The sequence below is a fragment of the Lissotriton helveticus genome, chromosome 10, assembly GCF_964261635.1.
Source record: "Lissotriton helveticus chromosome 10, aLisHel1.1, whole genome shotgun sequence".
NCBI classification, from domain to species: Eukaryota; Metazoa; Chordata; class Amphibia; order Caudata; family Salamandridae; genus Lissotriton; species Lissotriton helveticus.
The window spans coordinates 902,439,918-902,464,832 of record NC_136071.1 but is presented as its reverse complement, the minus strand read 5'-3'; positions in this window follow the sequence as shown (position 1 = coordinate 902,464,832).

Here is a 24,915-nt window from a genome sequence, read left to right as displayed (position 1 = left end):
AAACAATGGATTGTGGTGTGTGTGAAACTAGATAACAAACTACTTCACAGCTGACCTATAAGGAAAAAGTATTCTATGACACCCTAGGGGATGGTCAAAGATACCCATCAGTCACCACTCGGAACCGCCCATCATCATTTGGGTTTCTTCCAGTACCATCTACCCAAGTGAGTTGTTCTCAAAAAGAAGAAAATCAAGATGTTAATAGATATCTTCGATTGAGAAAACAGGTAGTATGGTATACCACTTCTCAGGATTAGTAAGTGGAACTGTGTAAGGTGACTGATGGAGTGCAGTGCTAAAAGTGAAAAAATAAAACGTAAAGTGTGTTTAAAATTGGATGAGAGAGTACAGAACAGGGTTTATTCAGGTGATACCCACTCCGCCAATGTTAAAAAATTTGTTAAGACAGTTTGGACAATATACTGTCTAGAAATGGAACTAGGTCTACATGTTTCAGCAATTAGTGGACAACTATGTCCTTGCTTTCTTCAGGACCTTACAACAAATTAAACGCTACTGCAAAACTATATATGAAAAGAATATATTAATTAGTGACGAAACACAATTCAAAGACAAGTACAGAGATCACCTGCAGTCTCTAGGGGAACAGGTCTTGTCTTGTTCCTTATAGGTTATGTCGTTCACATAACTTGTAAGAAGTGTAGACCTCACCCCACCTGGCAGTGGCTCAGGAGTAGTGTGAAGCCCCGCTCTATCCGTCGGTACTTCGAAGCCGGCGTCTGAACCGACTGGGGTTATGGTACCCTAGGCGAATGTACACCGTTCCTCAAAGTTTCTAGGGGAATTCGCCAGGGATGCGTATTGGCCCCTCTTTTATTTTCCCTTTTTATTAACTGTATTGATCGTAACCTGGTCGATATCCCAGCAGATGCTCCCCTGATAGGAGGTAAACCTGTCCCAATCTTACTATATGCGGATGACGCTGTTCTTTTATCCCGCACTCAGCTTGGGTTACAGCGACTAATTGATAGTTTTATGCTGTTTATTCAAAACAGGAGGCTCCGTGTAAATAAATCCAAGACCTATGTAATGTTGTGCGGGCAGACTGTAAATAAACTGAAGCATAACTTTTTTTTGGATAGCAATAAGATGACACAAGTTAAATCTTTTTGTTATTTGGGAATTACTTACACTAATGACGGGTCATGGACATCTGAGTTCGACAACATCAGACTGAAAATGTTGCGGTCCACCAGTAGTATATTCCGATTTGCATCCAAGCTTGGATCGAGAAGTATCCCAGATATGATTAATATATATAACATCCGTTGTGTTTCTTCTGCATTGTATGGGGCGGGCGTGTGGGGTCATACTGAAGGCCCTTCGTTCCAAAAAGACGAAAACAAGTTTTTAAAGAGACTGTTATGTGTCCCTCCTTCTGCCTCTGTACAACTAATTCACGATGAGGTAGGGATCGAGTTTATCTCTGACTTAGCAGCCGTTCGGCGACTCTTATTGTGGCCAATCACGGTACAAAAAGCAGCGAAAACCAACGACGATTCTGCAAATCCTATGCGTCTGGCGAGAAAATGCACCATAAAAACTGAAGAAACAACACACCAGAAACAATCCAAAGTGTGTAGCAACATGGATTTAATTGCGGGTTTATATAGCGCTAGGAATCAACTCCCGGAGGAGTATCTCCACGCTTCGACCGCTGGGGAACCCGTCCTGGCTCACCCTGAGAGATGGTCCCTGATGGGTATCTCTAAGGTGCGACCAAGCATCCCCGGCGGTCTGGGGGGGCCGTTGTGAAGATGAGGCAAGCTGATGCCCAGAGTTGCCGAGTGTGGTTTCTGACTAGAGTAGGCACCGAGGCGAGAATTATCGAGTCCGCTGACCCTGGTCCACGACCCTGCCGCGTCGGGAATCGAACCCTGGTCCCGGGCCGTTCTCTGCTTACGGGTCTGCCGCCTCTAACCAGTGAGCCACACTTCTTGGATGCACCCTGACAGAGCACAGAGGCCAACACAGACCCAAAAACCCCACAGACCACCAGAAATAAGCAACGGGGATGGCCAAGGAGAAGAGGGAGAGGAAGACGGGGTGCAGTCCGCAGCAAAACCAGATCAGCGTCACAGAGGTGACAGAACACTACCATCAAATGACCATCAAGTAGACCACTTGGAATGCAGCTGGAGTGCCGAGGAGGCCAAGAGGCACTGGCATGATGTGACAACGTAAACCAGGCACAAACCCGCTGTCAACAGGAAGGCTACAACGGTGACAGGAGGTTGGAGTCCTCCACCACAGGAGGAGCTGGAGGAAACCGAGGCCACAGTCATCAGTGTGGAGACGATGCAAAGAGTAGGGAGAACGGACACAGCTCGAGAGGACCTTTCACAACATCAACAGGGTGAGTAACGACCAGGGAGTGGAGGGCCGGGGAGATGGGCACAATGGCACACATGCACAACAAGGTGTAGCACACTGCACACCCACAGTTACACTGGATCATGTCCCTGATCGCCGTGGCACACTGCAGCACACACACATAGCAAGAACAGCGCACCCACATTGATGACAACATGGCACAGTGCGCAAACTCGACACTGCAGAACAGAGGACACAAGTGGCTCAGCACACTCACAGTAACATGCCTACTACATCTGACAAAGCTGGAAACTGTACGCGTACAACCTCACATCCGTCATGTAGTCCAAATGTACACTGTCCCGCATCAATATTTAGCACCCCAAACAGTCACAATGTACATTGCCATACAGTCTGCATGTAAACAAGAACAATGCACCAACATACATGTCAACACAATGTCAACATGCAACTCCCCTTCACATTGCAGAGGGGCACACAACACCTCCAGCAGAGCACAAAAGACAACACATCTGTGATGCCGGAGAGGACCACCACACCTATGATACCAATGCCCTACAACAGCCCATGGACATCCCATGCAACCCACCACCAGGACCCAAGCAGCCAAACTACTTAGATGGGAACACAGACCCTGCAACAGAACACACAGCAGGAAGCACCCGCAAGCACAGCTGGCACACAATTCACCCACCCACAGATGGCACCCCAATGCCAGGCATCAGCACAACAAATGGAGGTGGCCAAACAGGTGTGGGTGGGGTCCGAACCCATGGAAGGTGAACTAGATCACATACGTTGGTGTCTATTATCCGTAAGAGACCACCCACACCCTACACTGACATAGAGACACATGCAGATGCACATTCAGAGTACAGAACCACATCCAGGGGCACGCAATAGCAGTCACACACCCACGTTGGCTCTGCGTTTGACGGCCCAGACCACTCCCCTTATGAATTGAGTGGGTGACGATAAAGCAACATGTCCAGAATCCAAAACCCAGACTGTGATGACATGTCTGCACCCGCTGTACACAGCAGAAAGTAATGTTTTAGGGCCCAGGGCCCTCATGCATACAACAAGACCACAGGGACACACTCAGATATTATGTTGAACAGGCCACAGGCACGTGCGCCCGGCCCCTTTATTGGCAAGGTCACATGTACAGTGACACCTGTGCTGGATGTGTGTGGGGTGAGCCCACAGGGAGTGGTTGAACACCATTGAAACGGAAACAGAATACAAAAACATAACAGTGTCAACTGCTGAGCAACATGGAGGTAGAAGGAGCAAGTACAGAGGTCACCCAATATGCAAACAGAAGTGCCCGTGAGTTGCAGTGCACTGAGGTTGGGGCACTAGAGCTGAGCGCGCTCATTTGAAGAAAAAGTCTAGAATCGTGTCTCTTCGAGGTAATCCTGATGCAGATGCAGTTGGGTGCGTTAGACCTGCATCATCTCCTGCGTCAACGTCCCAGGTCTCCTACACTGCTTGAGGTAACATTGCTGTGCAACATCTCCACAGCACAAAACTCCACCAGTAAAGGTCCTTGGTTTGCGATGCACTGAGTCAGTGGCACCTGGAGTGCTGAGCAGTGGATCAGGTAGAAGATGACATCCACGACAGGTGCGAGCAACTCTATCAGTCTGCCAGTACCACCGTTTCGACTCTGGCAGATGGTGGTTGTAGGTGGTCGTGGCGGTGGTGGCGTGTGCCTCCTGCGGTGATGCGATGTCTGGGCCGGTCAGGACTTGATTTGATGTGTGAGCCCTGGTGGGCCACAGTTGAGACCGGAGGCAGCCGACAGCGCAGGGCCACAGGCACATGGCATTGATGACCCAAGGCCATCGCCTCAGAGGCCATCCAACATCTCAGAAGAAGGGGTCCCGGACCTGACCAGCATAGAGTTAGTGGCCCCAGATGCACAGTGGCCCGCACAGGCAACCTGCCACAGGACGGTGACTTGCGGTGCACTGAGGTAGTGCCACGCTGACTGGGCAGGTCCTCATCTATGTCGGAGGTGAATTTGGTGGAGGGTTGGAGGGGACAGTGAAGGTGTCCTCCAGGGCATGATGCGGAAGGTTTGATCTTATCTGGAAGCAGCAAATAGTGGAGTAGACAGCGACATCCTCATTGCCAGGACCAATTGGGTATCAGCTACATGAGTATGAAACTACCCCCTAGTGCATTGGCTCAGACGCCATCAATGTACGACCAGTGAGTGTCCATGAATGTCGGGGAACAGACTCAGGGGCACCGGGGCTGAGAGGGGATGCAGTCTGCGATGATGTAGGTACACTGAGAGGAACTCCACCATTGCTAAATCAAGACTCTTTGACCTACTGGACTGCAGAGTGGTTGTAGGCAGTGGCCAGCAGGGGTCCACAGCCCGGTGTCATTGGCTTGCGATGCACAGAGATATTGACATCAGGGCAATTGTCGGTAGTGTTCGATCACCTCTGTAACAATGATCCTTTTGTGCTCCGGACTGCAAAACGTCATCATCTTACAGCTCTCCTTGCATGCAATATTACTCTGCCATTAAAAAATCGATGCTCAGTTCCAATTGTGCGACCAACTCGACCGCAGTGTAGACTGTAGGCATTTCCAGCAAGGGGCCACAGAAACATGTGGTTGTGATTCTATACATAGACATGGTGTCACTACATCGAAGGGAGTACAGTGATTTAAAGTCTGCATTGCAATGTGTACCCGGCCATGGCATTATCAAGACTCATTTCCAAATGTGTGACCTACTCAAGCTTAGTCTGGTCCTGTAGCAGTAGTCCACGTGTGTCCACAGACACGTGAGGTTGTAATGCTATGCCCAGACTTGGTGGCACCAAATTGAAGTGAGTATAGTGATTTAAACTCTGCCTTAATTAATGTTCTCTGCCTTGGAGTAATCAAGACTCAGTTCCAAATGTGTGACCTACTAGTCCGCTGTGTCAGCTGGTAGAGTACGTCAATGAGAAAGGAGTACTGCGGGCTTGTGTCGCGGAGGCCGTGATGGTCACAGCAGGTTGCCAGGGTCACGGGCCTTGGACCTGGAGCTTGCACCAGCACGTGGTGGGCCCTCTTTGACACACGCAGGTGTCGGCAGGTGGGCATTGAGGCCTGAGTGCGCAGGGGCGGGCAGGCCTGGTTCGAGGACCAGCATTCTGGGGTGCAGCAGGCGCACAGGATCGCAGGCAACTCCGTTCATGGCGACGGCGTCAGCCTCGTGGCGGGGTGAGAGGTGCCGCCCTGGCAGAGACGTTGGGCCTTCCGGAAGAGAACCACGCCCAGAGCTACATGCCTTTTATTCCCACCCCTACACTGGCATGGCGTATGCCGGGCCAGCCCACTCCGCTTATGGGGGGGACATAACAAGCTACATTTCCGAGTTCCTCCCCACCGGCTAGTGGGGACATCGTTGCGTCCACTGGCCACTACACTCCTTACACCAGCGGTGTGTGTCGACATGGATATGTGTGTGGTCTGCATACTGCAGTGTGACCATCACATCCGAGCCACACTTGGCATTGTCTACATTCTCATTCCTGGGTCACTTGCCTCCTTCGCACATGCCTGGTCCCCACCTAGTCCCACATCCTGCTATTGTGTGGCTGAGGTGCCATTCCGTTGATGGCTAATGTACATGGCTGGCCCAGGTTCCCACAGTAAGTTGTTCTGTCGTGTCTGGTGGGTGTGCATGTTGTATGTGAGCTTGTGACGTGTGCATTTCTTGTGTTGTGAGTTGCATGATTGTGGAGTTGAGGTGTGTGTTAATGTTAATGTTAATGAAATTTCTAAAGCGGGCAAATACCCTGGGGTGTCTCGGCGCTGAACTGGAACGCAAACCCTGAGAAGAATGGAAAGGGATGGGATTAAATTGAAAACAGACAAGTTTTCAATTACTTTCTGAAGGAGAGGAAAGAGTTGGCCTCTCTCATGTAAGCAGGAAGTGTATTCCATAATTTGAACGCACAGTAGGCAGTACTACGACTTCCCCAACACGCAGTTCGGATCCTTGGTACCAACATTGATCTGGCATTTGTAGACCTTAACTGCCTGCTTGAGTGATACCATGAGAAGAGGTGTTTCAGAGGCACCTGTCCTGTCCTTTTCACTGCTTTATAGGCAGGGCAGAGTACCTTAAACTTAATACGTTGCACCACAGGCAACCAATGGAGCTTCTGGATCTCTTCTTTGATTGATTGGTACTTGGGTATATTCAATAAGAGCCTTGCTGCAGCATTCTGCACCATCAGGAGTTTCTTCAAATGTTGTTTCTGTAGCCCAAGGTATAGGCCATTACAATAATCTAATTTTGACAGCACCAAGGTTGTTCCAAATGTTTTCCTAAGATCATAGGGAATGTGAGGCATTACCTCCTTAAGTTTCTTTAACTGATAGAAAGAGGCTGAGACTGTGGCGTTAGTTTGTTGGTCATAGGTAAGTTTGTTGTCTATTAATACTCCAAGATTTTTGGCCTTCTCTACTTGATTAGGGGTCTGTCCGAATTCGGCCGGCCACCACAGTCCGTCCCATTCTGGTTGAAGATTACCAAAGATCCCCAGTTTTGTCCAAATTCAATTTTAGACAATGTCTTCCCATCCAGTAGCTAATTTCCCACATGCAATGCTGAAACTGCATTGCCTGGGATACTGTTTTTGTATGCCGCGACAACAATCTGAGTGTCATCGGCATATGATGTCAGTTTGAAACCAGACTGCTGTATTAGGGGTGCTAGTTCTGAAACGTAAACATTAAACAAGGATGGACTTAACAACGAGCCTTGAGGGACCCCGCATGGCAATACGTAAGGAGTTGCTTGAAACTGATCAAGGGACACTGTCTGCTTTCTGTTCTTCAAGAACGATGATATCAAGGAAAGGGCATGGTCCTTGACCCCTATGTGTTCGAGACGTTGAAACAGTGTATCATGGTGCACAGTATGAAAGGCCGCTGACAAATCAAGGAGAATCAGCACAGCAGCGCCACACTTGTCCATCACTGCTCTAATCTCCTCAGTGGCCTTGATAAGAGCTGTCTCAGTGCTGTACCCTGGACGAAAACCAAACTAAGAGGGGTCAAGTAATTCATTTTCTTGAATGAACTGGGTGAGTTGGGTGTTCATTATTTTCTCCACTATTTTTGCGGGGAAGGGGAGCCTAGCAATCGGGCAATAGTTACTGGTTAAGGAAGTATTTAGGTTTGCTTTTTTTAATAAAGGCAGAATGGTTGCATCTTTCCAAACCGCTGGGAAAATGCCTGATAGGAACATATTTGAAATATATTTGTTAATATTGGGCTTACCTCCCCTGCTATGTTTTTCAAAACTGCCGGGGGAAGGAGTCAAATGGTGATCCTGATTTAGTATCCTGAATTAGTTTTCCCACAACTCACTAGATACTTGTAGGAAGATCAGAAACTCATTCTTTTGGGTCTCAGTGATGGGGAGCACTTTGACTGACCTATTGGGGGTAGCAGTAAAAATGTTATATATGTCAATGACTTTATTCCTGAATGTACACAATTAACAACAAGAGAGAAAGCGCATGAGCAGACACTCCTATACCCCTATCAATATATCGTAAACAACAAAGGAGTGACTAAGTGAGGAAAAAATAAAGAATAAAAGAAAAAGGCAAATTTTGGGTTATATTTATGGTTTTGTGCCCTACCTAATCAGTGAACCAGGAAAGAACAGATCTTTCTCTTTTGAAGAAGGACCCTCACTCACCACTAGTTGGTGACATGCTTCATCATTGGGTCGCCGCTGGGTGGCCGAATGCCTCCCCAGCGTGCTACAACGCCTGAATTACAGCGGAGCTGGATGGTGGTGTGTGCAATAGTGTACAAACTAAGTATGTGAGATAAATTGTGAGTGCAAGATTAAAAATACAAGTTAGAGCCTATACAATTTTTTTTAATAAAGGCCAACCTGTAATAGGTTAAAAGCAATGTGGGCGGACAGGCTGGGTTCTATATTAGGAAACCTGTGTCCTGTAAATAAAACAAGTGGTCAACATGTTTCTGCTGTTCAATTTGCAATTTTCGCTCAGCATTCGTCAGGACCTAAGAAAATAGAAGATGGTCCTCCGGTGGTGTGTGCGCGCTAAGGCGCACCCTCCCGTGAGGCTCTAAGTGTGAAAAATTCAATTGTTGTATGTTACTCACGGTTAGTACCCGTGGACGCTCACTGCAACTCACAGGAGCAAAAAAACCTGTAGAAAGGGAACAAAACACAGACAGAACACGAAATGACACAAGTTTTCATTTGTTAAAAATTATTCAGTAATGATGCCGGATACTCGTTGTCAGTTGTACATTATACCTCTGTTTCTGTCATGTTTACCATTGAAAAACACATCTCTATTAGTATCAGAGTAGACAGAAATAGATGGTTTCCCCTGTTATTGATTAATGATTTATCAACCAGGGGTCACTAAAGTCGCTAAATTCAAAGCACTTTACGAACGTTGGTAGGGTGTGGTGGGAATTCCCTACTTAACACAACATCTATACCGCCAACTGTGTTAATTAAAATCAAAGTAGCAATAGTGATTCGTATCAAGATGTACTCCTTATTGGTGCGCTAGAAACCGGAAAGTACCAGGAAAATCCCTCTAGAGGATTCAGTGGCATTGTGAATAAAACAAGGGACTCACATTTCGAGAGAACAATACTCTCCCCTTGGGTCGAGACAACGCGGTAAATCTTCCCGCAGTACCGATCTTAGAAAAGGAAGGAGAAAATAGTGTTACCCCATAAGCGGTAAATGTTCCTACCAATTAACCGCTTGTCTGGATCTGTGATTGACTCGTCACTTACTTGAGTAGCCGCGACTCCCCGCCTGGTACCTACACTCGGGTCGTTGTCCGCCCGGAAGTGAAATGTACCAGCCATGATCGCGTCTTTTAGTCCTTCCCCAAACATACCAATCACGTGCCCAACGTGATCGTACGTCGGTGAGGACGGACTGTTCCCCTTAAGGGGGAAGTGTATTAATTATCACTCCTACTGCAGGGTTCGGCGCTGCAGTCGGATAATTCAAATATAAGTAATGGGGTGGTGTTAAAGACCCAAAAACAACTAGGAGTATAAAGAAATGTAAAATAATTATTCGGTTTGTAAAGGACTAACCACTAAACGCACCAAATGAATTCATGAATAAACATCACCCATCATGATATTAAAAATGTTCGATTTTGAGATGGCTGATTTTAGAGACCTTCAGGAATGTCCAATATAACATGATGGCACATATCAGAAATGGGCTATTTCGATTAAGAGGAGGACTGGGAAGAGTCTAGTTGAAAAATCAGAATTCCCAACCTCTGTTCAAAAAAACGAAATTCTAGTGGACAAGCAATACAATTACTCTTTCATTAAAGATGAACAAAAGATGAGTAAAAAATGCCACCAGTGAATGCAAACCAAAGATATCGGCACTAATTTTTGACTGTTAGAAAGGATTGGTTTCATAACCCATATGCTGTGTCCGCCAGTTAACAACGCCTAACAGTGCCCCATGGGATCTCATCGTTCAGCCCATTCTTATTTGTGGCAAAGCGATAAATCCAGCGTTGCTCTTTTTCAAATAACACTGCCTCAGAGCATGATTCTAGATGTTCCAGAATTGTCCAACGTAAATCATTGGGAGTATGGTTTTTCTCTAAGAAGTGTACAGTCAGCTTGGTTGTCGCTCTATGACAATGGATATTACTGCGATGTTCGCATATCCTTGTCTTGATGCGTCTCGTGGTCATACCCACATACTGAAGGTTACAACGACATGTTATAAATAAACAACATTGGTGGTATTGCAGTTTGTGTGACTGCGCTGTTCCCATAGAGTGCCATCAGTCAGATTCAGTGTTTTCGTGGCGGTTGTAAGACAGATGTTACAATTCCCGCATGGGAAATGCCCAGTAACTGAGGGAAGACCCCAAGCATTCAAGACATTGGTTTCTCGTTTTACTGTTGTCAGATCCCTGGGACGTGTGTGCACTAAGAAATCCTTTAGGCTCATGGCTCTCTTGTAAGAAAACAGAGGTTTGTCCCATTTGTTTTTATGACTGGTGAGTATTCTCCAGTTCTTTGCAATGCATTTGCTAACTGCATTCGATAGAGGGTTATAAGTGGTCACGCACGTCAAGGGAATCTCTTTGTTGTCGGTCCTGGGGTGATCATCCAAAAGTATGTCACATTGTTGATTTCTGGCTCTTTTTTGACTTTTATCAATTATACCTTTGGGATACCCTCTCTGTGACAACTTCTTAGTCAGGTCACCTGCCTGTTGTTTGTAATCGGACAAATTACTACAATTTCGTCGTATCCGAAGATACTACCCATACGGGAGATTCTTCCGTAGGGATCTCGGATGGTAACTCGAAAAATGGAGCAAGTTGTTCTTCGCAGTTGGCTTGTAGAAAGTTTTTGTCTCCAATAGGTCACCCTTCCGGGTGATGGTAACATCCAGGAAGGTGATTTTGTCCACTGCATGTTCATGTGTGAATTTAAGATGGCTATCACATGTGTTGACCCAGGCAAAGAAGTTGATTAGTAAACTCTCCTCGCCCTTCCAGATCATCAGCACATCGTCTATATAGCGCTGCCATAAGATGATATTGGCTGCGTATGGATTCGTCAGGTTCAGTATGTGGTTGCATTCGAAATTAAACACATAAAGGCCTGCCTGAATGCACAGGCGATGTCATCACATAAGGATTGACTTCTCACTGACGATGAACTATTGGGTATGGTGTAAGCTACTTCACCACCTGAAATAACTCTTTTGCTGAATTCTTGAAGTATTCTATGTGTAGGGTAAAGAAGATCCTTTTTTCGGTAGCATGTAAGATTTTGTAGTTGGCTAGTGCATGTTTATAGCTATTATTTTCTTCTGCCTCATAATTAACACTCCAGCGCCTTTCCAGTCTACGACATTTTTGTTTCGCTTGTTGCAGCGCTTCCATGAAATAGGGAGCGGAGAGTTAGTTACGATTCCCAGTGTTTTTACAGTTCGGCACTGTTGCCGTAAAGGCGTTATTCAGCCAATCTGTGTATTCCTCAACAGCCTGATCCACCTGTTTGCTCAAGCTTGGTCGTGTTTGTTCCATTTGGAGTTCAAACATGTTGATGTCTATCTTGTTCCATGCTTTAATAAAATGTCCCTGTGCTTTAGCAACACTGATTTCTGGTGTGATTTGGGAAGGATATTCAAATATGACTGAGGAATGATCTGACCAAACCATAGGATGTATATTTTTTTACTATCATCCGTTGTACAGAGGAAAAGATACCATCAAGGGTATGCCCTGCCTGATGTGTGGGTTTATGTACCAGCTGTGTGAGTCCCAACATGCCTACACTTTCGGTAAACATTACTTTGTCTTTATCTGACAACAGATATAGGTGTATGTAAAAATCACCCAAAATTGTTGACCTCTTTTTAAGAGGTAAGGTTCTAAAAGTGAGTCTAAATTAGTGATGAAATTAGTTCTTAGCCCAGGAGGGCGGTAAATGAGAGTGCCCTTAAAGGTGTTTTTTGGGTTTGATTCTATCGAGAAGTTCAGCCCTTCATAGTGAGGATTATGTTCTGGGGAAAAAGTGGCTCTAAGATGTTCACAGTAAATAACAGTGAGTCCGCCCCCTCGCTTAATTGGTCTGTCAAGTCTGGATGAAATGAAGCCCTGAGGGACTGCGACCACAAAGTCAGGGTCAGACGCTAGGTCTGCCCATGTTTCTGTGAGGATTAACACGTCCAAGTTATATTGCAGGATGCTATCAGCAATTTCAACTTTATGCTTTGCAAGTGATCTTACATTAATCAGACCACAGCGTATCTTTGTCCATCTGTGAGTCTGTATCGGTTTAGATTTTGGCCTTATATTAGCTGCAATGCCTGTTTCCATCATATGTTGATCAGGGAGCGCGGAAACCACAGGAGCATGTAAACTGATTGGGTCAAAATCCTATACAAAGTATACATCTGTTGCAGCCTTGGTTCAAATCTAGCTTGTTAAGTTTGTACATCTCTACGCTTGTATATTGCAAAACAGCAGGTTCAGAAGGGCCAGGGTTTGTGGCCCTAGGCCCGGTCCAGGCGCGGACGGGAGCAGATGGGCTTGCCTTTGGCGCGTCCGCTGCGTACGTCCGCTGTGCACGTCCACTGCGCGTCCTTTTCATGCGGTTTAAGTAGCATGGTGGCAGAGTAACTGGACTGCTCACCACCGGAAATTAGTGTTTCTACTTTCTCAGCCCACCGGAAACTGTCTAGTGATCACTGTGCCCTCCGCGCAATCAGCACACAGCTGCAGCAGACCGGGCGTGATCAAAGAGCAAAGCGCAAGGTATGTAAAAACAGTTAATAAAAATATGCCCCCCCGACTGCGCAAACAACAATAATAAAGAGTCACAAAGAGTCAAATAGCAGCGAAATGTAAACAGAGCAGTTTAAAACAATGTTAAAAACCATCGCCGTCAAGAAGACATTAGCAGGGCTTACTCATTTGCTGTTGGCCAACGAGCTGTGCATTTCTGTGGGTGCCATCCTGGTAGCACAGGTTGATGATGGACGGTCGGCAGGTTTAGGGCTCATGCTCACTGCCTGGGGGGTTGGCGGCGACGTTGGCGGGGATTCTGTTGCGCTTATTGTGTGCAGTGTTGCCAGGGGGCACAAGTAGGACATGTGTGCAGTCAATTGCCCCCTGACACGTGCGGGAAGACAGCTGTGGCGTTGATGCCTTGCTTGGTCTCCATCTGTCCCTGAACAGTGTGGGGGAGGTTTAGATGGTGGGGTACCAAGCTGATGGTGTCATCCTTGAACGTTGTGAGGGACTTGGATTGGCCTGGCTGTGTCACTCCTCTGACTCGTGCGGATGTTGGTTGGAGGGTACCAGTGGCCAACAGGTGCATGATGTCCAGCAGCTTGGTCTGCGGTGAGATGTTGGTTGTCCGCTGAGTTGGTACCATCAGCCTGTGTGCAATCATGGTCAGGATGCGTTGGTGGGTTGATCTTTTGTGCCTGTGGTGGGCTAAGACATTCTCTGGTGCTGGGTCTGTGAGGTTGGCGCATTTTCGGAGGATCGCTGACTTTGTCTGCGCTACCTCTGTGTTGGTCGGGTGGCGGTGGGTGTTGTCGCCCTCTTGGGGCTCCAAGCTGCATGTTCAGTGACTCCAGGGCATCGTTTTTTCTTCAGGTGTGGCTTTGGGCTGGGCTCCCTTTTCTGGTGCAGGTTATAGTCCGACTTTACACCAGGTCTGAGCAGGTGTTAGTTTCCTGCTGCTAACGCGCCATATCGCCTCTTTTGTGATCTTATCGCCGATCTGGCTGGTCGTTGAGAATGATGCGGAGTGGTGTTGTCGCAGCTTTTTTCTCAGGAACGCCTACTCTGCATCTCTTTCGCTATAGTAACTGAGCTCATCTGTGGCACCGGTTTTTGCGGCTGCTATCGCAGGTAAACGAGTGCTATGAGCTGTTAGCACCAGCTTGTGAATGGGGCAATACATTTATCACGACTTTGGCTGTGATAAAGTGCTGTTAACTCGCCGGTAGCTCCTTGAGGAAATGCCCTTGATTCTGTTCCTTTACCTGACCTTTCATTTGACCATTTAATTTGACTTCCAGCAGTTCTGCCAATTTCACGTGTGCCCACATCATTTTCTCTTTTCTCTTTTTATGTCTAGCCTCAATGTCATCGCCACAATATTTGGCATAGTTCAAAATGTCATCAATTCTTTTGCTTTGCCAACAAAGCATATGTTGCTGAATCATATGACTATCCGCTGGGGTCAGGTTTTTATGCATTTCTTACCATACCAAGATTAGTTATTTCTGGTTCCTATCTAATCTTTCAATGATCAAAAAGTTATTTCCTCTGGTCGATGGACCATTAGTTTAACTAATTGATGGTGAAATTACATAAATCAACTTACTTGCAAATATAAAATGATCACAGAGTCAGGAAGTGTTTTAAATCTTTATCTAAGAATAATTTTGTGTGAACCACTTACAAAGTACAGAACAGACTCCGTCAATTCATAGGAAGGAAGATTCAATAAATCAATTATCAAATGCATTCATTTATACTACGTATGACTATGCATTAAAAGGAGAGGATAGAGAGAAAAGGACATTGGCGTATAAACAGACATATAATTATATTTACGAGGTATGGTGTGAAAACCAACCCCCTGGACCCTTCCCCAAGGAAAGATCTGGCGACAAAAGACTTTAGGACAGGAATCAGAACAGGACAGGTGACATCTCTATCACCGAAGCTTGTGCAGCACCCCTCTCTGACACTCTCTTTCTCCTCAAGATTCTTCCACGGTCTTCTTCCAAATTAATTAGCTCAAGATATATGGTTCTGCAATTTGATTCTTCTTCAGCATCCCTCGTCACTCTGACAGCATCTAGGTTTCTGCAGCATTCAGCATCAACCTCTCATCAAGCAGTATTCCGGTCTCATACTCTCTAACTAACTAAAAACTACCTCAATTATACCCTACAATATTCATGTACCTCCCAATATTGTTTTAATATACTGGAACTCCTAACTCTGATTGGACAGGCAAGGGGAGATGATCATCACACCATGCTTATATATCACTGTTTTTAGCTAGCCCTTTGTTAATAAACCCATCCCCTTAATTCTTTATTCAAACTTTATTTCCCACCCGCATTCACATTATTTTTGCAACATGTATAATAGCTCCCACAGTTTCTTCCATCCTGTTGAACTCTTCACCACTTGGTTCCCAGGCCACGACACTCAGTGGCCTTGGCTTGTATTCAAGCTTGTAGTCCTCGATCCGGATTCACTCAAATGGCATGTGCAGATGGGCATTTCGGTCACTAGCTTCTGCTTACTTCTGTCATACTCGAGTGGCCCAAAGGCACACTAATAATAAAGTCAGAAAGACAAAGGGTATTTTCAAAAATAAATGGTTTTGCTGTATACCACCTATCTCTATTCTAACCCCATTTACTTATTAATACTTTCCTGGCATTAGCAGTAGTAAAATAACTTGTTTTGGTTTCCAACAAAGCAGATGCCAAGCATGTGAGTTTCAAAGCAGCCATCTTGTCAGCAACTGCACAAGCGCAAATAATTCCCTCAAAGCGAAAGTACGTCATACTACGTAGATGCAGTAGACGCATGCGTACTAACGATTTTCAGTTAGCGGCCATTTTAGAATCTCACTCATGTTACTTGTTAGTAAAATGCCTAGGCAAGCTTCTTCTTAAGTGTAGTCGGTTGTGCATATTAATTTACACAATACAAGGTAATACAGGGTTAAAAGTTATGTGAGAGGATTTTATCCAAGCAAGTCTCTTTTCTACATGTCCTTGCTCCATCAGCGTAATAATATGCTACAGTCCAAGGCAACATTTAAATTTCCATGTACTGTGATCTTACTTGAAAATTAAACATGCTGATTAAGAGTTAGCCAATTTAATCATGTTTTAAGAATGAAAGCATATACACTGGGAGCTGAACAGCAGTGTCCCAGTGTATAAGTTCTAATACTTGAAGCATCAGTCACAAAGAAAGATTAGGGGTGACTAGACAAAAAAGAGGCACTTTCTCTCATCCGTCCATAGACACTGCCCCTCATTTAGAAGCCCTGGGCAAACCCTAATGAGACTTCAGGGTATATGCAGCGAAATAGAAAGTGAATTAGGTGAAGAATTCCTCATCAAGAGGTGACAGAGCTGCATGATCGAGCTAGACCCAAAAAACAGAAGTAACATGCAGAAACTAAAGGAAGAAATATATATCTGGGGATGGAGACATTATGTCAGAGCATTGAAAGGAGGTAGAGGTGCTAGAGGTGCTAAAGCTGCTCACTGAGGGGCATATTACCAACAACTAGCGATAATTTTTGTCTCTAACTTGTTTAGAGACAAAAATTATCGCCGCACATCGGCGATTTTTATCGCAGATAAACCTTGCTATCAGCAAGGTTTATCGCAAATGCGATAAAAAACGGCCGCAATGCATGAATATCGCTGAAAAGTCAGCGATATTCATGCCTTATCGAGCAAATGCTCTTAGCCATGTTATCCACCTCCCATTGGATAACATGGTGAAGAACTGCTCAGGGCAGGTGTTAGCTTTTGGAGATATTCGCGCTTAGCGCGAATATCTCCAAAAGTTGGTAATAGGAGATAGCGATGTTAGCGACTGTTTCCAGTCACTAACATCTTGGCAAGCCCACTTTGCATGTCATTAGGGATAAATATCACTGACATGCAAAGCGGGGCCCAAGATGGTCGCTATCTCCTACTAGCTGTCGCTAACTGGTGTTAGCGACAGCTTGGTAATAGGGAGATCATTTTATCTCCGCTTTCTTGGCTTTTAAAGCCAAAAAAGTGGAGATAAACCCCCTTGATAATATGCCCCTGAGTTTGGTGAGATCAGACAAGGATGGAAAATCACATACATAGTTGGTATAGAGGGGATCAATGACACAATCAGAGCATGTTTTTCTAAATAAGCATCTTCAAGAAGTTGTATGATCAACTGGAGCAGGTGGGCTTAAAGGTGTAGATGGTTATTCAGACACTAGATAACCAGAAAATATAGCCTGCGCTCACCTGGCGTAAGACTCCCAGTCAAATTTAGAGACCCCCACCAGACAATCCAGTATCTTCGTGCCTTCGGTGGAGCAGCGGCTCCACTGAAGGAATTGATCCTTTGCCCAGCCACCACCTTGTTTGATGCACCTGCTTGACAGGCATTTTTTTCTCCAAGAACAATCTCCCGCAGGCAGAGTTTGTCTTTGCAGAATAATGTAACAATGACCAGATGCACAAGAAGCTCTCTCAATGTGCATGTGAACCATTGTGCTATTTCCATAACCTGCACCAGAATGCCTCACATGGTAACAGCGGACCTGCCCTAAAAAGAGTGAGTTGACCATTACTCTTACCTGAATAGTGGCGGTAGTCTGTTGGGTCAAAGGTGCACAAGTTCTGCAGACTGTAAATGACTGCCTGAGTTCTTTAGCAGGAGCTGGTGCCTATGTGGAGACATATTCTGGTACTCTCGACTCGACATATTTTCTTATTTACAGGTAATCAAAGCTATTTCTGCGTGGACAAATTCAAGTAGGCAAAAAAGTGTCCTTTTAATAAAACAGAACTTTTTTTTCTCCAAACGGCAAATCTTTATTTCCTGTGGAGAAATGTCTAGCTCTACATCATATGTTTTTGGAGGTGTTTCTGTCTCATTCAAACCTTGTATTTTCTCCAGGACTCCACAAGATAAATTATCGGCCATTTCCAACGTTGGTACGGGCTCCACAGAGGTTTGTAAATACCCACAAACAAGCACTTTTGCTAATGTTGTTAAACTATCTAGAACATTTCCACCCAAAAAGCGAACTTTCTGCTCCTGAGAAATGTGTTTATAGGGAAAGTATGGGTAAGTAAATCTTATTACAAATGAAGCACAAATATGAATTTACACTTCTTGGAAAGCAAGGTCATTTGTACATGTAAAGTGAACCTATACACATAAATGCCTTCGTAAATAGGTCCTTCAGAAAGTGTTCTGTAGGGACTGCTTATTTCTAAAGAGCTTGCTGCCCTTTAGGTCCCGCTTGAAATTCATCAGCACCGGCACCAGGTTATATCACACATGAATACTCAAATGTTATATTATGTTTCACACGGACATCAGAAAACAATTCATTGAAATGTATTGCATGTTAATGACTTTAAAAGAAGATTCTTTTTCGCAGCCATTGAACGTTTAATCATCAAGGTGATGTACAAGGTTTTTCTGTGCAATCCACAACAAAGCTCTTTTCTGAAATATGATATATTTCCCATTTAGCACCTGGAAAATGAGTCTAACAAAAGAGCAGACACTCAAAAAGTACAGCTGTCTGTGTTTTTATCACTTTGCAGTTATGCGGTTATAAAAGGGCTGCTATCAAGTTCCTAGTGAAACAGAAGATTTGAGCTTTTGACACATCGAAGTAATCTTTAAATCACTAGTTTCTTCAATCCAGGTTACGTCAGCTTAAAGCCCGCCTTAGGCTGTGCTTTTTACACTTTATTTTAGGCACTCCATTTAACTTTCATAACACGCTGACTGCTGACGGTCATTATAATGTGAAAATAAAATTGCGTTCCTATCATGGAAAAAATATAAAGAAGTCATCCAACACAGCCAGATTTCAAACTGACATTCCTTTTATTGCATAGGCTAGTTCATTTAACTTATACCACTGACATCTGCGTGGGCTATTGTTGTGCAGCAGCATTAATGCATGTTCAGTATATTTAATGAAGATTATGACATATGCTAATAGTGTGGTGTAGGCAGGGAGTATTGAATCCCAAATAGCGATAGGACAGAATTTTGTTGTTACCACAATATTGAGGGACAAAACACCGAAAGGAAGGTTTCTGTACATGGTCTACACCATAACTACATATATATATATTTAACCTACTGGTGTTCGCCCGTAGGTAGTTATAGTTAGGACCATGTTTCCATAGGAAAAGCATTTTTTTGACTTGCCTATAACTTTGGCGTTGTTTGACCAATGTTCATGAAATCTTCCAAAAAAGTGTCATGGTAGAGTCTGGTTGTCATGAAAAGTTTGAGGGTGATCTCTGCAGTGGGGATCAAGAATTTGGGGGACAAAATAAGGGTGCTTTTGTATGTTAATTCCCATTGAAAACTTTAGTCACACCTACAGCCCTAACCGCTAAAGAGACTTTCACCAAATTTGGAAATGAGGTAGATGTTGGTTCAAGGAAGTTCCTTTTGCCTATTTGGTGTAAATCCATTTAGTAGTTTTTGAGATATTTAAGCCAAAAATTATAGTGATATCTCTGGCCGTGGATATTTCACGGTGGTTTTTCAATTACTTGCAGATGCACGCGTCAACGGGAATGCTGTGATTGGCTGAATGCAACCTGAACAGAAAGTTGCAGCTGCCATTTTATCTATCGGGAATGGTTCCTGGGGCTGGAAATTTGTGTGAAAGCCCACATAAGGGGTCAGAGTGAAGATACTCTGACCCCAGGGTTGAGAAATAGGGGTGTTAGTGACACAAGTTATGTGTCCAAAATTGATTTTTTTAATCGTGTGTGATATTCGTGATGACGCTCCGACTGCCAGCATGGCCCCTTGTGTATCATCGCAGGGACATCGGGACTATCAAGTACATCACGAATATTGGTGGAAATATAAAACCAAATATCAGTGAATCATTAATATGGATTGTTATAGAGAAATTGAGATCTTGATAAATGATTTTATCAAGTTATTTATATAGTGAGTTATCTTCGTTGCTGGTTAGAATTAATTATATAGCTATAATTTTTTAATGTGGAGTTGCTTATTGCATTCTTGCTTTTGCTTTGCGCTTTCGCGACGTAACCAGAGGGAGAACAATGACCAATGTCATTGATCTCCAGCCTCACTGCGAAAACGGAAAATAGGTTTTAGAGATGGTTGTTCTTGAAATACAGTAGAAAAACATGAGTTTGAAGCATATAGTAATAAACCCCTAGTGTGTAAAATACTGTAATATGTGTGCATATCTGTGTTTTCACTTTATGGAAAAGACGCGCCAGTTGCGGTTAGCGGCGATGTCACAACGTCCCGAATAACCGGGAACACGGAAAATAGGTCTGAAAGATGTTTTTTAAAGAAACGTATGGGGCATATTATCAAGGCACCGCGATAAAATTATTGCCGGTTTTAGCGAACGTTTTTGGGCGAAAATCGGTGATAATTTATCGCACTATCAGCAAGAACACGCTAGCGCCTGTTTCTATGCCTCTGCATCCGTTTCCCTAAGGCCCAGCTTTGCAACGCCAATGATATGCAAAGTGGGCGTACCCTACAAAATATACGTGAATCATGTCGCAAACAAACACATCTCCTATTATCCATCTGGTCGCTAACCTGCGTAGCGACTAGAAAAGTAGCACTAACAGCGCTTATCGCAGGTTTCATTACGCCTGCTTTTATTCATACATAGCACTATTGTCCTATGGAAGGTGGATTGTGAGCATAAGCTCACCCTGCCCTATTTACATGAATTCTCCTATCGCTGTGCAATTATCGCTGGATTTCCAGTGATAATCGCACATTTTGCAGCTATCACTGGATTGTATATCTCATTGATGATAAGCTGATAGTGCGCTATCTCAGCGATATAATCCAGCGATAGCCGGCAATAATTATCGCTGGCTGTTGCTGCTATGCCCCCATGTATGTAGTAATAGGTGAAGTGCAATGCTCAGGATGGAATTTTTTACATATTATTTTTGGATTTGTTGGTGGCCATTGAATGTCTGCTTTTGTTTTCCATTTTCGCGACATGTCCATTGGAATAATGACGTCGTCATGAAGATCCCCAGAAACTAAAGGACAAAAAACCTTTTGAAAAAAGCTTCAATATATTTTAGGTATTAGGGTGGCACTGCCAAGAGCTGTTGTTTTGGTTGTGTGTATATGGCTGCTATACCTAAGACTGGATGCAGAGTTTTTACGTTACTTAGAAACACCCCGTTGTCTTCATCTGTAGAATACACTGCATCGTTTCTATAAATTCCATGCATGTGAAAATGCAGATTCTTGTTATAGATACAGCCTGTGCAATGGTCTCTTAGGAATGCAGAAACTGTTTTATTAACATGTTTCCTGGCTTTGTCAATCAGTGGACAGATTTGATTTGACCACTTTCATTTTTGTCTTCAGCAAATATTAGAGTACACCAAGTCAGTGTGAGGGAAAAACTCCATCAGTTCCGCAAAGGTTTCCAGCCCTGCCCCGGTCAATGTGCTTGGGTCATTGCCACCACAGTGCATAATCAAGAGGTGAGGAGTTTGGCAATGCACAGTAGATTTAACCAAAGCCAGCAACTGATGAAACATTAAACCCCTCTGGCCAAACCAAGTAATCTGCACAATTGACAAACCCAGGTGCCTATCAATACTTCTGTTTTTTTGCAGCCCCTTTAGCCTAATATATATAGCCATGGCCTACAATCCATTCTCTAAGCATTTTGAAGTGAAGGAGCAACACAGACGTCAGGGGAAGGCAGAAGGCTGGAGCTGAATGAGGTTGTTTTCCAAAGTTGAATGGTGCTGTCAGCATGAAAGGGATTCAAATGAGGTAGTGTGTTGGATGCCTTAGCAAGGAGTCTTATTATTGGCTGTTGTTAAAAAAACAAAAATGTAATACAGACATAGATATGCTTTTGAATCTGTGGAGTAAAGCACACAACTGCTGTATCTTATTTGGAAGCAGCATGTTCTTCAAGGATGTGCTGTGAACTTGTGGCCGTGTGTATATAAAGTACAAAGGAACCCAATTCAAATCGGTCAGGGACCTTGGGAGCTAACTAATAAGAGAAAGTTGTCCCTGAGTTAGTGAGAAATACGTTTGAAGTCAATATGGCCCCAATCGGTACTATATTCGAGTATAGTATCGATAGTTCAGTAACAGTGCGCATGAGAGGCTGCAGTAAATGCCCCTGCAGACACGCTCAGTTGCATGTGCCCCCGCTTGAGGGCCAGCAGCGACCGTCTAACAATTAGAATTGTGTGAGTCTTGAAATATTGTTTCCCGCTGTTCTTATTTTTTTATGACCCACACCGATGCTCTTCGGCCGCAAGTGCTTTTAGACGCACCCAGGCCAAGCCACACACTGCGTTCGGTTCTTTCAGACGCACCCAGGCCAAGGCAAACACTGCATTTGGCACCCCCAGTATGTGTGAGACAACGGGCAGTCCCCAAAGGGAGTCTTGCGAATGGTTACTTACCACCTTCGAGGTGAGCGCCTTTGTGACGCCCCCAGAACACGGCCACAGCAGATGATCTGATTAATGTACGAACCAGATGGCATGAAGTGCGGAACGTAGCACACGCCCCCAGCGTTTGTCACGCCCCCAGCATGCCCCTAGATGCGGCGCAATTGCGTAATTGGCGCATCACATGGTATGAAGGGTGGACACACGCCCACAGCGCAGACACACACCCACAGCGTTTGTCACGGCCCCAGCGTGTCACGCCCCCAGCGTGCCCCTTGATGCGGCGCAGTTACGACTCATATGGCATGAAGGGCGGAACGTACCACACGCCCCCAGCATTTGTCACGTCTCCAGCACACGCCCACAGCAGAATGCAGACACGCCCTCAAGGGACTACTTTGCTGGCACGGTTCTTTTACCTTTTAAATGTATATGGTGGCCGTCTGCATAGCCTATGTCCTTCTGCTGCAACTGCCCTTTCCAACGCCGTATTGGGTGTTGTGATTGGTGCTGTGGTTACTGAGATTACCCGCCTCAAAGGTTTGGGCTCTCTCTTTATAATATTAGTATGGATATATATATATTACCTACTGGCGATCGCCAGTAGGTAGTTATAGTTAGGATTGTTTTCCATAGGGAAATCGCAACATTCTATTGGGAATAACTTTGGCGCCGGTTGAGGAATCTGCCTGAAATTTTCCTCAAATTTGCCTTGTGGCGCTCCGCTCCTTCCCTGAAAGTTTGGGGGGATTCGTCAACCGGGGGCCGAGATAAAAGGGCGTCTCAAAACGTGTTTTCTCCATGTAAATTTCCATAGGGCGGTTGGACTCACTTTTAGCTCGAACGGCTGAATGGATTTTCACCAAACTTGGCAAAATTGTAGGGACTGGTAGCCCGATGTGCCTTTGCTATGTCTCAAGATATGTGCTCCAGAGGATTTTGAGTAATTTAGGTTAAAAAAAACTATATATATCTATAAGCGCGCCCCGGTATGCGCACCGGGAAGCGCTCCGGGCGCGCCACGCGACTTGCGCACGGAGAGCTGAATCTCTCGGGTGTCTGTAAACATTCCAAACAGTCCGGAGCGACCGCCATCTTGTGTCTCGGTAGGATCGAGACACAAGAGGTGGCAAAAACAAAGGGGGAAATAGACCCCCACGCTGACCCCCTAGGTTTGATGTGGGGGCCATAAAAGGGCTCCGCGGGACAATTTTTTTAAAAAAAATTTTGGCGATTTTCGCGGAGGGAGCGCCCGGTACGCGCACCGGGGAGCGTACCATGGGGAATAAAGAATGACAGTTTTTTCAAAAATGTAGCATTTTTATATAAATTGGAGGTAGTTCTGAAAAGAACTGTTTTTAAATTCTTTTTGTTGTTTTATATTTTTTTATTGTTTTTTGATTTTTTTTTACTTTTTTTGGCTTTTCCTAACAATTTTATATTTTTTTGAAGTTTTTCTGGGGGTCAAACAAAACACAGGGAATTGCAAACAGCTCAACTGGAGCAAAAGAAAAATAGAAAAAAATTAAGGTCGCTTGCTGCAGTGATGGTTGTCTGCAGCTCGATTGAGTAAAGTGATGCTTTGCTCACCATATGAAATAGTTTTGTTGCAATATTTGCAAACAAATTTAAAATCTCCAAATTTAGTTTGGACATTAGGGACCATCTCCCTAGCCTTTGCATCCAATAGAGTGGGTTGATTGGAGGCGCTTGAAGAAGAAGGATGGGAAGGGTTCTTGGTCAGTTCCCTGACCTCTGCTGCCGAATAATTGTTCGGGTGCTTCCTCTGCATATGTCTTATCATCGTGTGGTTCCCAAAATAATACTTCTTCTTTGGGTTCCCTCTTGACAGTTCTTGGCCACAGATGAGGCAAGTCACCTTAGCTGCATTCACCTTTTTTGCACCCCTTGGCATCTTGTAAAAGTTCCAAATAAAATGTTCCTTGTCCTTGTCCTTGGGATTGTCCTCAGGCAGAAAGTCCCTCTCCACCTCCTCCTCTTCGTCCTCCTCTTCTTGTTGACCACCAATGTGGTCTTGTGGTGGTCCTTGTGGTGGTGGTGGAGGTGGTGGTGGTGCAGATGCACCTGCAGCTGCTACTAGTGAAGCCATTTCTCAAAGAATGAATGCAGGTCTTCTTCACTCAAAAGTGAAAATGAGGAAAAAAGGTGGGGTCTTTCAACATTTAGAAACCAAAAGTGTTCTGAACCAATCAAAAGTGTTATATTCAGGTCACATGACCCGACGCGCTTACGCTACGCGCCCCGGGGCGCGCCGGTAGTCACGCTCCGGGGCGCGCCCGGGGCTGCGTAGCGTAAGCGCGTCAGGACGTTGCGCGATCGTATGCGCTCGCGTGCTTCCGGGTGCGCTTACGCAGTGCGTCATATGACGCATCACGCGGTTACGCGAAACGTCACGATGTTGTTTTCGTTCGCGAGAATAGCGCTAATGGGACGCTCCCCGGTACGCGCCCCGGGGCGCGCCGTAACATTGCGCTTAGCCGTGCGTTCACCGGTACGCGCCCCGGGAGCGCCCCAGGGCAAAAAAAAAATTTAACAAAAAAATAAAAAATTACATAATTATACAATATAAAATTCGTTATAACATTTTTTACTTTTTATTCCTATAGAGATTTGCTATTAAAAAACCATTGAAATTCACTGAAAAAACCATAGGTTTCACACCAGTTATAGTTAGGAATTAGCATTTAAAAAACCTATTAAATTCACTGAAAAAACCATAGGTTTCACACCAGTTATAGTTAGCTGGAAAT